Genomic DNA, 15,397 nt, shown 5'->3' on the forward strand with positions numbered 1-15,397 from the left:
CCTAACACTAACAACACACTCACCTGCCTCTCCACATTCACTGACTTCCTTAACATCCACCTTGCCACCCAATGAGGTAAACATAATTTATATCCCTTACAGCCTGAAAAGAAAATAAATGTTGCATATAGATTAGAGGACGGCAACATGACTATTTAAAGGAATTACCTTTGGCCTTGGTTTCTCAGAAAGGGCCACATGTTTCTGTACATTTGCACAGAGGTTGCATTATGACCCAGAGTATAGTAGAAATTATTAGGATTATTTGAAAGTGGGTAATAACACTCAATTATGGTCTACATTGTGTTTAAGAACATCATATCAAATATTCAGGTTTCTTATTTAAATATCTTAAATATTTTATTTAATGTGCAATTTATATCACTGTTTCTTAGTTTTCCCATTCCAGTGATACTGAACAAATCCACTGCCTATACAACCAATCTGTGTCAAACACTTATTACACTCCAATATCACAAATAAAACTTAACTGAATAGATGAAAGTGTCTCCAGTGACATTAAACACATGAACATTAGGGGTCCTTACTATGAGAGACTTCAGCAGTAAAGAGACCACACATGTTCCCACTCTCCAATCTGGTCATGTGCTTGGTCAAAGCGTTGTTTATGTGCATCGCAGACTGTATCTCCTACTGCTGTGGAGAGTCCTTACCCTCAGAACACTTGGGTTCTCCACCAATCAGTCATTACGTTAAAAACTACTGACAGGAGAAGTTAATAACATTGATTATTTCATTGAAATTGCAACTGTTAAGGATGGGATATTCTAGGCAGCAAGTGAGCAGTCCGTTCCTGAAGTTGATGTATTGGAAGTAGGAAAATGGGCGAGCATAAGGGTCTGAGTGACTGTGACAAGAGTCCAATTGTGATGGCTAGACAGCTAGGTCAGAGCATCTCCACAACGGCAGGTCTTGTGGGGTGTTCCTGGTATGCAGTGGTTAGTACGTACCAATAATGGTCCAAGCAAGGACAACTGTCGATAGGGTTATGGGTGCCCAAGGCTAATGAATGTGTGTGGAAAGCAAAAACTAGCCCGTCTGGTCCCATCCCACAGTATTGCTGAAATGATGCTAGAAAGGTGTCAGAACACACCGTAGCCACAAACCGGTCAGAGTGCCCATGCTGTCCACTGCCAAAAACACTTACAATGGGCACATGAGTGTTAGAACTGGACCATGAAGCAATGGAAGAAGGTAGCCTGGTTTGATGAATCATGTGGACGGCTGGGTGCGTGTGTGTTGTTAACCTTGGGAAGAGATGGCACCAGGATGCACAATGGGATGGTGGCAGTGTGATGCTCTGGGCAATATTCTGCTGGGTAATCTTGGGTCCTGACATTCATGTAGAGGTTACTTTGACATGTAACAACTACCTAAACATTGCAGACCAAGTACACCCCTTCATGGCAACGGTATTCATTGATGACAAAGTCCTCTTTCAGCAGGATCATGTGCACATCCACACTGCATACATTGCTCAGGAATAACATGACAGAGTTCAAGGTGTTGATTTGGTCTCCAAATCTCAATACGATCAAACATCTGTGGAAAGTGGAAAAACAAGAGACCCCACATCACCTCTTATAGGACTTAAAGGATCTGCTGCTAACATCTTGGTGCCAGATACCACATGACACTTTCAGAGGTCTTGTGTAGTCCTTACCTTGATGGTCAGAGAACTTTTGGTGGTATGAGGAGGACCTGCATAATATTAGTCAGATGGTTTTAGTCTTAGGGCCAATTGGTGTAAATGACAATTGCTCTCTCCTTCCTTCTGCAGCATCAGCTGTAAAAGCTAAAAAAAAAGTCTCACCGGATGTGGTACTACACGGCAAAAAGAAAAATGGTTCTACCATGTCTGGTTCTACATACTCCTTTGAAGTACGCAGAAATCTTGTGTAAAATGAGGTAACTTGTGACACTATGACAGCTCAAATTATTCACTGCAACACTCTGGGAATTGTCATATCAGTGCTAACACCTGAGAACATTCCGCCATGAAGCTCATTGTAGAACATTCCGCCATGACGCTCATTATAGAACATTCCGCCATGAAGCTCATTATAGAACATTCCGCCATGAAGCTCATTATAGAACATTCCGCCATGAAGCTCTTTGCAACTATTCAACATCCAGTTAAGTGTCTTTATTTTATTATGTTTAAATTTGGCCCAGTGTTATAAAACAGTTCATGAAGGAAAGGTCCAAAAGACACATCAGGTTTTAAGGCTGGGTCTTCCCGGTGTCCATCCACTACTTGGCGGCCAGTGGTTGCGATTCAGAAAAGAAAGCCTGAAACTAGGGAAGATGATTGTAGTCCTCACACCTGAAAGAAATGAGATGTACCCGCATCAGTTTGGTCATACAGAGAGCAGTCCTGCACATATCAGCTGTCTATTGGGCATCAACATTCTACGTGTACTACCGAACCCTGCGGGATTCAGCAAGGAGACATTGAGAAGCTGTAAGCGGATTATGATCATCTAACATCCAGCCATGCCTGAGGAGGGATAACATGCGATACCAAAGCCACATGTACATAGATTCACCAGCCATGCAATGTGTGGGGCTGCACAGGGAGCCCTGACACCCATCCTAGCCTACTATCCCACTCACTCCCCATCATCACTGCCGCACCCCATCCCTCCCCATCATCACTGCCGTGCCACATCCCTCCCCGTCATCACTGCTGCCCCCCATCATCACTGACCACATCTCTCCCCATCATCACTGCCACGCCACATCCCTCCCCATCATCACTGCCGTGCCACATCCCTCCCCGTCATCAATGCTGCACCCCATCACTCCCCATCATCACTGACCACATCCCTCCCCGTCATCACTGCCCGCGCCACATGCCTCCCTGTCATCACTGCTGCACCCCATCATCACTGACCACATCTCTCCCCATCATCACTGCCACGCTACATCCCTCCCCATCATCACTGCCGCACCATATCCCTCCCCGTCATCACTGCTGCACCCCATCGCTCCCCATCATCACTGACCACATCTCTCCCCGTCATCACTGCCACGCCACATCTCTCCCCGTCATCACTGACCACATCTCTCCCCGTCATCACTGCCGCGCCACAAAAGATTAAGGAACTTATGGGCAAGAAAAGGCGAGCATTTAAAAAATACAAATCTGACGGGGAAGCAGAGTCATTTCAGCACTATAAGGAATGTAACAAAAATTGCAAAAAGGAAATAAGAGTGGCTAAAGTAGAAACTGAAAAACTAGTAGCAAAGGAAAGCAAAGCGAATCCCAAAAAATTCTTTAAATACATTAATAGCAAGAGATTAAAGAAGGAGAGTATAGGCCCTTTAAAAGACAAGTTGGGAGTCTTAAGCAAAAATGATAATGACATAGCGGACACACTAAATTAGTTTTTTTTTCAACAGTATTCACTAGAGAGGACCCAATTCAGGGACTGACACACAATCTCAATAATGAGAATATCCCACTGATAGGTACTTATTTAAGCGAGGAAGTAGTCTGTGACCGATTAAAACATTTAAAGATTAATAAGTCACCAGGTCCCGATGGTATTCACCCAAGGGTTGTAATGGAGCTTCATTCTGAACTTGCAAAACCGCTATCTTTGATCTTTAAGGATTCAGTTATATCAAGTATGGTTCCCAAAGACTGGCGTATAGCGGAAGTAGTGCCTATATTCAAAAAGGGAAGTAAAGCTGAACCAGGTAATTATAGACCAGTTAGTCTTACATCTATAGTGGGGAAAGTATTGGAAGGTATTCTAAGAGATAGTATTCAGAAGTTCCTTGAAGTCAATAAGGTCATTAAAAGGAATCAACATGGGTTTATGAAGGACAGATCCAGTCAAACCAACTTACTTGGCTTTTATGAAACAGTAAGCGCAAACCTAGATCAGGGTAAAGACGTGGATGTAATCTTTTTAGACTTTGCCAAAGCGTTCGATACTGTACCACACATGAGACTTATCTACAAGCTACAAGAATCAGGGCTAGGAAGCACAATATGCACTTGGGTCAAAAACTGGTTAGATAATAGGGAGCAGCGCGTTGTGGTTAATGGATCTTTTTCAACTTGGACTGAAGTGCTAAGTGGTGTGCCGCAAGGCTCAGTATTAGGACCGCTTTTGTTCAATATTTTCATTAACGACCTAACAGAAGGTCTAGAGAGCATGGTGTCAATTTTTGCAGATGATACCAAATTGTGCAAGGCTATAAATATGGAGGAGGATGCCGAGTCTCTTCAGAATGACTTAGTTAAATTAGAAGCATGGGCAGCCAAATGGAGAATGCGCTTCAACACAGACAAGTGTAAGGTAATGCACTTAAATGTTAACAATGTTAAGGTAATGCACTTAACATGAACAAAAATTACACCTACCTACTAAATGGGGTAAAATTAGGGGATTCTGTACTGGAAAAGGACTTAGGTGTCCTCATAGATAGCAAGCTAAGCAGTAGTACCCAAAGTAGGACTGCAGCAAAGAAGGCTAATAAAATATTAGCATGCATAAAACGGGGTATTGATGCTAGGGACGAGAGTATTATACTCCCGTTATATAAATCACTAGTGAGGCCACACCTTGAATATGTGTACAATTCTGGGCACCGTACTACAAAAAGGATATCCTGGAGCTAGAAAAGGTACAGAGGAGGGCGACCAAACTAATTAAGGGCATGGAGACGATGGAATACAAGGAAAGGCTTGAAAGACTAGGCATGTTTACATTGGAAAAGCGGAGACTAAGAGGGGATATGATCAACATCTACAAATATATAAGGGGACAATACACAGAGCTTGCGCGGGACCTGCTTTTGGTTAGATCAACACAGAGGACTCGTGGACACTCGCGCAGGTTAGAGGAGAGGAGATTCCGCACAATACGGCGTAAAGGCTTTTTCACGGTAAGGACAATACGTGTTTGGAATTCCCTGCCCGAGGGAGTTGTAATGGCGGAATCTGTAAACACCTTTAAGAATAGGTTAGATAAATTCCTAATGGATAAGGATATCCAGGGGTATGGTGCATAGTCATGCATTATAGTTAATATAAATAGGGATAAAATGCAACGGCTGACAGCAGCATCAGTCAGAAATTTTAGTCAAATCATCATGCATAGGAGACCACAAATAGGTTGAACTCGATGGACAATTGTCTTTTTTCAACCTCAGATACTATGTTACTATGTTACATCCCTCCCCGTCATCACTGCCGCGCCACAATCCCTCCCCGTCATCACTGCCGCGCCGCATCACTCCCCGTCATCACTGCCGCACCACATCCCTCCCCATCATCACTGCTGCACTACATCTCTCCCCATCATCACTGCCGCGCCACATCCCTCCCCATCATCACTGAGGCGCCACAATCCCTCCCCGTCATCACTGCCGCGCGGCATCACTCCCCATCATCACTGCCGCACCAAATCACTCCCCGTCATCACTGCCGCACCACATCCCTCCCCGTCATCACTGCCGCATCACATCCCTCCCCATCATCACTGCCGCACCACATCCCTCCCCATCATCACTGCCGCATCACATCCCTCCCCATCATCACTGCCGCGCCGCATCACTCCCCGTCATCACTGCCGCACCAAATCACTCCCCGTCATCACTGCCGCACCACATCCCTCCCCGTCATCACTGCCGCTCCGCATCACTCCCCGTCATCACTGCCGCACCACATCCCTCCCCATCATCACTGCCGCGCCACAATCCCTCCCCGTCATCACTGCCGCGCCACAATCCCTCCCCGTCATCACTGCCGCGCCCCGCATCCCTCCCCGTCATCACTGCCATGCCGCATCCCTCCCCGTCATCACTGCCGCGCCGCATCTCTCCCCGTCATCACTGCCGCACCACATCCCTCCCCATCATCACTGCCGCGCCACAACCCTCCCCATCATCACTGCCACGCCACAATCCCTCCCCGTCATCACTCCCCATCATCACTGCCGCGCCGCATCCCTCCCCGTCATCACTGCCGCGCCGCATCCCTCCCCATCATCACTGCCGCGCCACATCCCTCCCCATCATCACTGCCGCACCGCATCCCTCCCCGTCACACTGCCGCGCCGCATCCCTCTCCGTCATCACTGCCGCACCACATCCCTCCCCGTCATCACTGCCGCACTACATCTCTCCCCGTCATCACTGCCGTGCCGCATCACTCCCCGACATCACTGCCGCGCCGCATCACTCCCCGTCATCACTGCCGCACCACATCACTCCCCGTCATCACTGCCGCACCACATCCCTCCCCGTCATCACTGCCGCGCCACAATCCCTCCCCGTCATCACTGCCGCGCCGCATCACTCCCCGTCATCACTGCCGCACCACATCCCTCCCCATCATCACTGCTGCACTACATCTCTCCCCATCATCACTGCCGCGCCACATCCCTCCCCATCATCACTGCCGCGCCACAATCCCTCCCCGTCATCACTGCCGCGCGGCATCACTCCCCATCATCACTGCCGCACCACATCACTCCCCGCCATCACTGCCGCACCACATCCATCCCCGTCATCACTGCCGCGCCGCATCACTCCCCGTCATCACTGCCGCACCACATCCCTCCCCATCATCACTGCCGCACCACATCCCTCCCCATCATCACTGCCGCACCACATCCCTCCCCATCATCACTGCCGCGCCACAATCCCTCCCCGTCATCACTGCCGCGCCACAATCCCTCCCCGTCATCACTGCCGCGCCGCATCACTCCCAGTCATCACTGCCGCACCACATCACTCCCCGTCATCACTGCCGCACCACATCCCTCCCTGTCATCACTGCCGCACCACATCCCTCCCCATCATCACTGCCGCGCCACAATCCCTCTCCGTCATCACTGCCGCGCCACAATCACTCCCCGTCATCACTGCCGCGCCCCGCATCCCTCCCCGTCATCACTGCCATGCCGCATCTCTCCCCGTCATCACTGCCGCACCACATCCCTCCCCATCATCACTGCCGCGCCACATCCCTCCCCATCATCACTGCCACGCCACAATCCCTCCCCGTCATCACTCCCCATCATCACTGCCGCGCCGCATCCCTCCCCGTCATCACTGCCGCGCCGCATCCCTCCCCATCATCACTGCCGCGCCACATCCCTCCCCATCATCACTGCCGCACCGCATCCCTCCCCGTCATCACCTCCGCGCCGCATCTCTCCCCGTCATCACTGCCGCGCCGCATCCCTCCCCGTCATCACTGCCGCGCCGCATCCCTCCCCGTCATCACTGACCACATCTCTCCCCATCATCACTGCCGCACCACACCCCTCCCCATCATCACTGCCGCACCACATCCTTCCCCATCATCACTGCCGCACCACACCCCTCCCCATCATCACTGCCGCACCACACCTCTCCCCATCATCACTGCCGCACCACATCCCTCCCCGTCATCACTGCCGCGCCGCATCCCTTCCCGTCATCACTGCCGCGCCGCATCCCTCCCCGTCATCACTGCCGCGCCGCATCACTCCCCGTCATCATTGCTGCACAACATCCCTCCCCATCATCACTGCCGCACTACATCTCTCCCCGTCATCACTGCCGCGCCGCATCACTCCCCGACCACATCCCTCCCCATCATCACTGCCGCACGACAATCCCTCCCCGTCATCACTGCCGCGCCACATCCCTCCCCGTCATCACTGCCGCGCCGCATCACTCCCCGTCATCACTCCCCGTCATCACTGCCGCATCACATCACTCCCCGTCATCACTGCCGCACCACATCCCTCCCCGTCATCACTGCCGCGCCGCATCACTCCCCGTCATCACTGCCGCACCACATCCCTCCCCGTCATCACTGCCGCGCCGCATCCCTCCCCGTCATTACTGCCGCGCCGCATCTCTCCCCGTCATCACTGCCGCGCCGCATCTCTCCCCGTCATCACTAACCACATCTCTCCCCATCATCACTGCCGCACCACACCCCTCCCCATCATCACTGCCGCACCACATCCTTCCCTATCATCACTGCCGCACCACACCCCTCCCCATCATCACTGCCGCACCACACCTCTCCCCATCATCACTGCCGCACCGCATCCCTCCCCGTCATCACTGCCGCGCCGCATCCCTCCCCGTCATCACTGCCGCGCCGCATCCCTCCCCGTCATCACTGCCGCGCCGCATCCCTCCCCGTCATCACTGCCGCGCCGCATCCCTCCCCGTCATCACTGCCGCGCCGCATCCCTCCCCATCATCACTGCGGCACCACATCTCTCCCCATCATCACTGCCGCACCACACCCCTCCCCATCATCACTGCCGCACCACATCACTCCCCGTCATCACTCCCCATCATCACTGCCGCGCCGCATCCCTCCCCGTCATCACTGCCGCGCCGCATCCCTCCCCATCATCACTGCCACGCCACAATCCCTCCCCGTCATCACTCCCCATCATCACTGCCGCGCCACTTCTCTCCCCATCATCACTGCCGCACCACACCCCTCCCCATCATCACTGCCGCACCACATCACTCCCCGTCATCACTGCCGCATCACATCCCTCCCCATCATCACTGCCGCGCCGCATCACTCCCCGTCATCACTGCCGCACCAAATCACTCCCCGTCATCACTGCCGCACCACATCCCTCCCCGTCATCACTGCCGCACCACATCACTCCCCGTCATCACTCCCCATCATCACTGCCGCGCCGCATCCCTCCCCGTCATCACTGCCGCGCCGCATCCCTCCCCATCATCACTGCCACGCCACAATCCCTCCCCGTCATCACTCCCCATCATCACTGCCGCGCCACTTCTCTCCCCATCATCACTGCCGCACCACACCCCTCCCCATCATCACTGCCGCACCACATCACTCCCCGTCATCACTGCCGCATCACATCCCTCCCCATCATCACTGCCGCGCCGCATCACTCCCCGTCATCACTGCCGCACCAAATCACTCCCCGTCATCACTGCCGCACCACATCCCTCCCCGTCATCACTGCCGCGCCGCATCACTCCCCGTCATCACTGCCGCACCACATCCCTCCCCATCATCACTGCCGCGCCACAATCCCTCCCCGTCATCACTGCCGCGCCACAATCCCTCCCCGTCATCACTGCCGCGCCCCGCATCCCTCCCCGTCATCACTGCCATGCCGCATCCCTCCCCGTCATCACTGCCGCGCCGCATCTCTCCCCGTCATCACTGCCGCACCACATCCCTCCCCATCATCACTGCCGCGCCACATCCCTCCCCATCATCACTGCCACGCCACAATCCCTCCCCGTCATCCCTCCCCGTCATCACTGCCGCGCCGCATCCCTCTCCGTTATCACTGCCGCACCACATCCCTCCCCGTCATCACTGCCGCACTACATCTCTCCCCGTCATCACTGCCGTGCCGCATCACTCCCCGACCACATCCCTCCCCATCACCAGTGCCGCACCACATCCCTCCCCATCATCACTGCCGCGCCACAATCCCTCCCCGTCATCACTGCCGCGCCGCATCACTCCCCGTCATCACTGCCGCACCACATCACTCCCCGTCATCACTGCCGCACCACATCCCTCCCCGTCATCACTGCCGCGCCACAATCCCTCCCCGTCATCACTGCCGCGCCGCATCACTCCCCGTCATCACTGCCGCACCACATCCCTCCCCATCATCACTGCTGCACTACATCTCTCCCCATCATCACTGCCGCGCCACATCCCTCCCCATCATCACTGCCGCGCCACAATCCCTCCCCGTCATCACTGCCGCGCGGCATCACTCCCCATCATCACTGCCGCACCACATCACTCCCCGCCATCACTGCCGCACCACATCCATCCCCGTCATCACTGCCACGCCGCATCCCTCCCCGTCATCACTGCCGCACCACATCCCTTCCCATCATCACTGCCGCACCACATCCCTCCCCATCATCACTGCCGCACCACATCCCTCCCCATCATCACTGCCGCGCCACAATCCCTCCCTATCATCACTGCCGCGCCGCATCACTCCCAGTCATCACTGCCGCACCACATCACTCCCCGTCATCACTGCCGCACCGCATCCCTCCCTGTCATCACTGCCGCGCCGCATCTTTACCCGTCATCACTGCCGCACCACATCCCTCCCCATCATCACTGCCGCGCCACAATCCCTCCCCGTCATCACTGCCGCGCCCCGCATCCCTCCCCGTCATCACTGCCATGCCGCATCCCTCCCCGTCATCACTGCCGCGCCGCATCTCTCCCCGTCATCACTGCCGCACCACATCCCTCCCCATCATCACTGCCACGCCACAATCCCTCCCCGTCATCACTCCCCATCATCACTGCCGCGCCGCATCCCTCCCCGTCATCACTGCCGCGCCGCATCCCTCCCCGTCATCACTGCCGCGCCACATCCCTCCCCATCATCACTGCCGCACCGCATCCCTCCCCGTCATCACTGCCGCCGCATCACTCCCCGTCATCACTGCCGCACCACATCCCTCCCCGTCATCACTGCCGCGCCGCATCCCTCCCCGTCATTACTGCTGCGCCGCATCTCTCCCCGTCATCACTGCCACGCCACAATCCCTCCCCGTCATCCCTCCCCGTCATCACTGCCGCGCCGCATCCCTCTCCGTTATCACTGCCGCACCACATCCCTCCCCGTCATCACTGCCGCACTACATCTCTCCCCGTCATCACTGCCGTGCCGCATCACTCCCCGACCACATCCCTCCCCATCACCAGTGCCGCACCACATCCCTCCCCATCATCACTGCCGCGCCACAATCCCTCCCCGTCATCACTGCCGCGCCGCATCACTCCCCGTCATCACTGCCGCACCACATCACTCCCCGTCATCACTGCCGCACCACATCCCTCCCCGTCATCACTGCCGCGCCACAATCCCTCCCCGTCATCACTGCCGCGCCGCATCACTCCCCGTCATCACTGCCGCACCACATCCCTCCCCATCATCACTGCTGCACTACATCTCTCCCCATCATCACTGCCGCGCCACATCCCTCCCCATCATCACTGCCGCGCCACAATCCCTCCCCGTCATCACTGCCGCGCGGCATCACTCCCCATCATCACTGCCGCACCACATCACTCCCCGCCATCACTGCCGCACCACATCCATCCCCGTCATCACTGCCACGCCGCATCCCTCCCCGTCATCACTGCCGCACCACATCCCTCCCCATCATCACTGCCGCACCACATCCCTCCCCATCATCACTGCCGCACCACATCCCTCCCCATCATCACTGCCGCGCCACAATCCCTCCCTATCATCACTGCCGCGCCGCATCACTCCCAGTCATCACTGCCGCACCACATCACTCCCCGTCATCACTGCCGCACCGCATCCCTCCCTGTCATCACTGCCGCGCCGCATCTTTACCCGTCATCACTGCCGCACCACATCCCTCCCCATCATCACTGCCGCGCCACAATCCCTCCCCGTCATCACTGCCGCGCCCCGCATCCCTCCCCGTCATCACTGCCATGCCGCATCCCTCCCCGTCATCACTGCCGCGCCGCATCTCTCCCCGTCATCACTGCCGCACCACATCCCTCCCCATCATCACTGCCACGCCACAATCCCTCCCCGTCATCACTCCCCATCATCACTGCCGCGCCGCATCCCTCCCCGTCATCACTGCCGCGCCGCATCCCTCCCCGTCATCACTGCCGCGCCACATCCCTCCCCATCATCACTGCCGCACCGCATCCCTCCCCGTCATCACTGCCGCCGCATCACTCCCCGTCATCACTGCCGCACCACATCCCTCCCCGTCATCACTGCCGCGCCGCATCCCTCCCCGTCATTACTGCTGCGCCGCATCTCTCCCCGTCATCACTGCCGCGCCGCATCCCTCCCCGTCATCACTGCCGCGCCGCATCCCTCCCCGTCATCACTAACCACATCTCTCCCCATCATCACTGCCGCACCACACCCCTCCCCATCATCACTGCCGCACCACATCCTTCCCTATCATCACTGCCGCACCACACCCCTCCCCATCATCACTGCCGCACCACACCTCTCCCCATCATCACTGCCGCACCGCATCCCTCCCCATCATCACTGCCGCACCGCATCCCTCCCCATCATCACTGCCGCCCGCATCCCTCCCCGTCAACACTGCCGCGCCGCATCCCTCCCCGTCATCACTGCCGCGCCGCATCCCTCCCCGTCATCACTGCCGCGCCGCATCCCTCCCCGTCATCACTGCCGCGCCACATCCCTCCCCATCATCACTGCGGCACCACATCTCTCCCCATCATCACTGCCGCACCACACCCCTCCCCATCATCACTGCCGCACCACATCACTCCCCGTCATCACTCCCCATCATCACTGCCGCGCCGCATCCCTCCCCGTCATCACTGCCGCGCCGCATCCCTCCCCATCATCACTGCCACGCCACAATCCCTCCCCGTCATCACTCCCCATCATCACTGCCGCGCCACATCCCTCCCCATCATCACTGCGGCACCACTTCTCTCCCCATCATCACTGCCGTACCACACCCCTCCCCATCATCACTGCCGCACCACATCACTCCCCATCATCACTGCCGCACCACACCCCTCCCCATCATCACTGCCGCACCACATCACTCCCCGTCATCACTGCCGCACCACACCCGTCCCCATCATCACTGCCGCACCACACCCCTCCCCGTCATCACTGCCGCGACACAATCCCTCCCCGTCATCACTCCCCATCATCACTGCCGCGCCGCATCCCTCCCCGTCATCACTGCCGCGCCGCATCACTCCCCGTCATCACTGCCGCACTACATCTCTCCCCGTCATCACTGCCACGCCGCATCACTCCCCGACCTCACTGCCGCACCACATCCCTCCCCGTCATCACTGCCGCGCCGCATCCCTCCCCGTCATCACTGCCGCGCTGCATCCCTCCCCATCATCACTGCCACGCCACAATCCCTCCCCGTCATCACTCCACATCATCACTGCCGCGCCGCATCCCTCCCGGTCATCACTGCCACGCCACAATCCCTCCCCGTCATCACTCCACATCATCACTGCCGCGCCGCATCCCTCCCGGTCATCACTGCCACGCCACAATCCCTCCCCGTCATCACTCCCAATCCTCACTGCCGCGCCGCATCCCTCCCCATCATCACTGCCGTGCCGCATCTCTCCCCGTCATCACTGCCGCGCCGCATCCCTACCCGTCATCACTGCCGCGCCGCATCCCTCCCCGTCATCACTGCCGCGCCGCATCCCTCCCCGTCATCACTGCCGCGCCGCATCCCTCCTTGTCATCATTGCCGCACCACATCCCTCCCCATCATCACTGCCGCACTACATCTCTCCCCGTCATCACTGCCGCGCCGCATCACTCCCCGACCTCACTGCCGCACCACATCCCTCCCCGTCATCACTGCCGCGCCGCATCACTCCCCGTCATCACTGCCGCACCACATCCCTCCCCGTCATCACTGCCGCGCCGCATCACTCCCCGTCATCACTGCCGCACCACATCCCTCCCCGTCATCACTGCCGCACCACATCCCTCCCCGTCATCACTGACCACATCTCTCCCCATCATCACTGCCGCACCACACCCCTCCCCATCATCACTGCCGCACCACATCCTTCCCCATCATCACTGCCGCACCACACCCCTCCCCATCATCACTGCCGCACCACACCTCTCCCCATCATCACTGCCGCACCGCATCCCTCCCCATCATCACTGCCGCACCGCATCCCTCCCCGTCATCACTGCCGCGCCGCATCCCTCCCCGTCATCACTGCCGCGCCGCATCCCTCCCCGTCATCATTGCCGCACCCCTCCCCATCATCACTGCCGCACTACATCTCTCCCCATCATCACTGCCGCACCGCATCCCTCCCCGTCATCACTGCCGCGCCGCATCCCTCCCCGTCATCATTGCCGCGCCGCATCCCTCCCCGTCATCACTGCCGCGCCTCATCCCTCCCCGTCAACACTGCCTCGCCGCATCCCTCCCCATCATCACTGCGGCACCACATCTCTCCCCATCATCACTGCCGCGCCGCATCCCTCCCCGTCATCACTCCCCATCATCACTGCCGCGCCGCATCCCTCCCCGTCATCACTGCCGCGCCGCATCCCTCCCCATCATCACTGCCACGCCACAATCCCTCCCCGTCATCACTCCCCATCATCACTGCCGCGCCACATCCCTCCCCGTCATCACTGCCGCGCCGCATCCATCCCCATCATCACTGCGGCACCACGTCTCTCCCCATCATCACTGCCGCACCACACCCCTCCCCATCATCACTGCCGCACCACATCACTCCCCGTCATCACTGCCGCACCACACCCCTCCCCATCATCACTGCCGCACCACATCACTCCCCATCATCACTGCCGCACCACATCACCCCCCGTCATCACTGCCGCACCACACCCCTCCCCATCATCACTGCCGCGCCACAATCCCTCCCCGTCATCACTCCCCATCATCACTGCCGCGCCGCATCCCTCCCCGTCATCACTGCCGCGCCGCATCCTTCCCCATCATCACTGCCACGCCACAATCCCTCCCCGTCATCACTCCCCATCATCACTGCCACGCCACAATCCCTCCCCTTCATCACTCCACATCATCACTGCCGCGCCGCATCCCTCCCGGTCATCACTGCCACGCCACAATCCCTCCCCGTCATCACTCCCAATCCTCACTGCCGCGCCGCATCCCTCCCCGTCATCACTGCCGTGCCGCATCTCTCCCCGTCATCATTGCCGCGCCGCATCCCTCCCCGTCATCACTGCCGCGCCGCATCCCTACCCGTCATCACTGCCGCGCCGCATCTCTCCCCGTCATCACTGCCACGCCCCATCCCTCCACGTCATCACTGCGGCGCCGCATCCCTCCCCGTCATCACTGCCGCGCCGCATCCCTCCCCGTCATCACTGCCGCGCCGCATCCCTCCCCGTCATCACTGCCGCGCCGCATCCCTCCCCGTCATCACTGCCGCGCCGCATCCTTCCCCGTCATCACTGCCGCGCCGCATCCCTCCCCGTCATCACTGCCGCACCACATCCCTCCCCATCATCACTGCCGCACCACATCTCTCCCCGTCATCATTGCCGCGCCGCATCCCTCCCCATCATCACTGCCGCGCCGCATCCCTCCCCGTCATCACTGCCGCGCCGCATCCCTCCCCATCATCACTGCCGCGCCACAATCCCTCCCCGTCATCACTCCCCATCATCACTGCCGCGCCGCATCCCTCCCCGTCATCACTGCCGCGCCGCATCCCTCCCCATCATCACTGCCACGCCACAATCCCTCCCCGTCATCACTCCACATCATCACTGCCGCGCCGCATCCCTCCCAGTCATCACTGCCACGCCACAATCCCTCGCCGTCA

At 57.7% G+C, this 15,397-nt stretch overlaps 1 protein-coding gene across 3 annotated transcripts in view; it reads right to left on the reverse strand.

Moving 5' to 3' along the window:
- Positions 1 to 334: 334 nt before the first annotated feature.
- The window catches only part of PTPRO (protein tyrosine phosphatase receptor type O), a 698,190-nt gene continuing 683,127 nt past the window's right edge, over positions 335 to 15,397 (reverse strand). For 2 of the 3 annotated variants that reach the window (XM_063929453.1, XM_063929452.1), the window contains one exon: positions 335 to 2,347. The gene's annotated coding sequence lies outside the window, so the exon portion shown is untranslated. The remainder of the gene's footprint in view (positions 2,348 to 15,397) is intronic. The other variant, XR_010179771.1, reaches the window with a different exon arrangement.

The sequence above is a fragment of the Pseudophryne corroboree genome, chromosome 6 (genome assembly GCF_028390025.1).
Source record: "Pseudophryne corroboree isolate aPseCor3 chromosome 6, aPseCor3.hap2, whole genome shotgun sequence".
NCBI lineage: Eukaryota > Metazoa > Chordata > Amphibia > Anura > Myobatrachidae > Pseudophryne > Pseudophryne corroboree.